Raw genomic sequence first — 3724 nt, 5'->3', positions numbered from 1 at the left:
GTATATAAGCACTGACCCTTAATGGGTATATGTAGGTATGTACAGTACAGGCCAAAAGTTTGGACACATCTTCTGATTCAATATGTTTCCTTTTTATTTTCAGGACTATTTACATTGTAGATTCTTACTGAAAGCATCAAAACTATGAATGAACACATATGGAATTATGTACTTAACAAAAAAGTGTGAAATAACTGAAAACATGTCTTATATTTTAGATTCTTCAAAGTAGCCACCCTTTGCTTTTTTTGATAAGTCTGCAAACCCTTGGTGTTCTCTCAATGAGCTTCATGAGGTAGTCACCTGAAATGGTTTTACCTTCACAGGTGGGCTTTGTCAGGGTTCATTAGTGGAATTGTTTCCCTTATTAATAAAAAAGCAATCTAAAATATATAGGCCGGGAGCCAGGTCCACTCAGGATGTTTTTTGCTACCTTTTTTTCACTATTGTTTCCTATTATCTGATACCTTGGGCCATCACAAGTTGATAATGACCACCCCCAACTCGGCCCCGTTTGGTCTCAGGGGCCAAAAAACACCCTTTTTGGGAAAAGCTTTTGGCGGAAAGATGTAATTGTGAATATTAAGGTCCTGCAGCTACATAAATGGTCATGTAACCTTAAGATTTAGCATGGTGTATCCTGACACATAGAGGAAACTAGCAGAAAAAGATTCTGGGGATTGTTGCCTTTTTGCTGTCAAATATCACCCTCAACATACCCCAAAAGACAAAAAAATGCCTGTCCGCCTGACAAATTGTCATCAAAAGGGATCATTTTCAAGCATTTTATTATAGACATCACTGCCTCAAATGTACATTAAAAACTTCCCAAGTTTATAAGCTTCAATTTAAGTCCAAGATTACCTTTCTATCTAGAGGATTACAGCTGGTATAACCAAAGTTCTCCACTGTACCTCAAATCGAAGAAAACAGAACTTTCAAGCATTGCCATTCCATATGGGATTAAGCATATTTTTTGCAAGAGTTGAGATTTGACTTATGTAGCTTATTGCTATACTATATGAAGTGAATTACCTTACAAGTGAATAATATTAAGCCCCTAGGTGGACTGGGCTCATGGTGTAAGATAAAACAATGGTAACCAGGTTACACACATAAATACACTAACCAACCAACACACTAACCCAGTGGACCAAACGGGGCCGAGTTGGGGGTGGTCATTATCAACTTGTGATGGCCCAAGGTATCAGATAATAGGAAATAATAGTGAAAAAAAGGTAGCAAAAAACATCCTGAGTGGACCTGGCTCCCGGCCTATATATTTTAGATTCTTCAAAGTAGCCACCCTTTGCTTTTTTATTAATAAGGGAAATAATTCCACTAATTAACCCTGACAAGGCACACCTGTGAAGGTAAAACCATTTCAGGTGACTACCTCATGAAGCTCATTGAGAGAACACCAAGGGTTTGCAGAGTTATCAAAAAAAGCAAAGGGTGGCTACTTTGAAGAATCTAAAATATAAGACATGTTTTCAGTTATTTCACACTTTTTTGTTAAGTACATAATTCCATATGTGTTCATTCATAGTTTTGATGCCTTCAGTGATAATCTACAATGTTAATAGTCATGAAAATAAAAAGGAAACGCATTGAATGAGAAGGTGTGTCCAAACTTTTGGCCTGTACTGTATGTATGTATGTATGTTTTGATTTATTTATATTTTTTTTTTCTTCATATAATTTGTTTTATCTTTTATCATGTCTTGTCGATTTTAATCCCTTGAAAATGTGACTGGGGGGGGTGGGGCTTATATAAACTGAAGCTTCTGACCCTACCCTTTGGTTACGACCAATAAATTCCTTCATACATTCATTCATTCATTCATTCATTCATTCATTCATCATGACATGACATAAAATATGTGCTTGTGCTGCATGTTTGGAGATAAGGAGAGGAGAGAGCTTGGATGGTGCTGCTCAACAGGTCTTAGATAATATAGATAATAAGAGATACAAAATAATAAAATAAATAAAAATGAAAATAAAAAAAAACACAAGCAAGCATTAATGCAGTTTTGGTGCTGGCAGCAGGGTCAGCTGGGGTCGGCTGTGCTAATTGGAGCAGAAAACTAAAAGGGGGCGGAGCCTATGACATCACTGACACCTTCCTCCTGCTCCGACTGACTCACAGATGTAATAATTTCAGTTATAATGTGTGTTTTATTAGTATTTTATTGTGTCTGTGTGTGTGTGCGTGCATCTGTGTGTGTGTGTGTGTGTGTGTGTGTGTGTGTGCATCTTTTGTGTGTGTGTGTGTGTGTGTGTGTGTGTGTGTGTTGTGTAACGTTGGCAGGGAACACAGTGTTCAGACAGGCGGGATCACTGCATGTGTTTACAGCGACCTGCAGATTAGGTCAGACCTCACACTTCAAATAGAGACTAATCCCACACACACACACACACACACAGACACACACAGAGACAGACATAGACACACACACACACACACACACACACTCACACACATTCTGAGTCCTGCGGGAACATTAAAGTCGGCGACATAATCCATAGAGTTCAAACAGAAACAGTCAGAGTTGTAATCATGGAGATTGTGTGTGTGTTGTGTGTGTGTGTGTGTGTGTGTGTGTGTGTGTGTGTGTGTGTGTGTAACATCCTAAACAACACAGTACACACACTAAATATCTCTCAGACGATCTCTGGCTTCATGATGACACATTTACAGATCTGCAAATCGTTTGACCACAGGGTCAGCTCAGTTTGTACACTCCCCTCCCCTTCCTCCCTCTCTCCCTCCCTCTCTCCCTCTCTCCCTCTCTCCCTCCCTTCCTTCCTCTCTCCCTCCCTTCCTTCCTCTCTCCCTCCCTTCCTTCCTTCCTCTCTCCCTCTCTCCCTCCCTTCCTTCCTTCCTCTCTCCCTCTCTCCCTCCTTTCCTTCCTCTCTCCCTCCTTTCCTCCCTCTCTCCCTCTCTCCCTCCCTTCCTTCCTCTCTCCCTCCCTTCCTTCCTCTCCCTCTCTCCCTCCCTTCCTTCCTTCCTCTCTCCCTCTCTCCCTCCCTTCCTTCCTTCCTCTCTCCCTCTCTCCCTCCCTTCCTTCCTCTCTCCCTCCCTTCCTCCCTCTCTCCCTCCCTGTCTGTGTGTGTGACTGTGTGTGTGTGTGTGTATCTGTGTGTGTGTCTGTGTGTGTGTGTGTCTGTGTCTGTGTCTGTGTGTGTGTGTGCGTCAGCGTGTGTGTGTTAGTGCGCGTGCGTGTTAGTGTTAGTGTGTGTCTGTGTCTGTGTGTCTGTGTGTGTCTGTGCGTCTGTGTGTGTGTGTCTGTGTGTGTGTGTACTGTATGTGCGTCTGTGTGTGTGTGTCTGTGTGTCTGTGTGTGTCTGTGCGTCTGTGTGTGTGTGTCTGTGTGTGTGTCTGTGTGTGTGTACTGTATGTGCGTCTGTGTGGGTCTGTGTATGTGCGTCAGCGTGTGTGTGTGTGTCTGTGCGTGTGTGTGTTAGTGTGTGTGTTTCTGTGTGTGTGTTAGCGTGTGTCTTAGTGTGTGTATGTGCGTGTGTGTTAGCGTGTGTGTAGCGTAGCTAGGGGGAACGAGGGAGAGAATACCATGGCAGTACTATGAATAATTGGAGCTCAGACGCAATTTTGTAATTTACTAACTAACACACACACACAGACACACACACACGCTAACACACACACAGACGCACATACACACACAGACACACACGCTAACACTAACACTAACACACACAC

Source organism: Perca flavescens, chromosome 17, assembly GCF_004354835.1.
Source record: "Perca flavescens isolate YP-PL-M2 chromosome 17, PFLA_1.0, whole genome shotgun sequence".
Classification (NCBI taxonomy): domain Eukaryota; kingdom Metazoa; phylum Chordata; class Actinopteri; order Perciformes; family Percidae; genus Perca; species Perca flavescens.
This window is presented reverse-complemented; position numbering follows the sequence as displayed.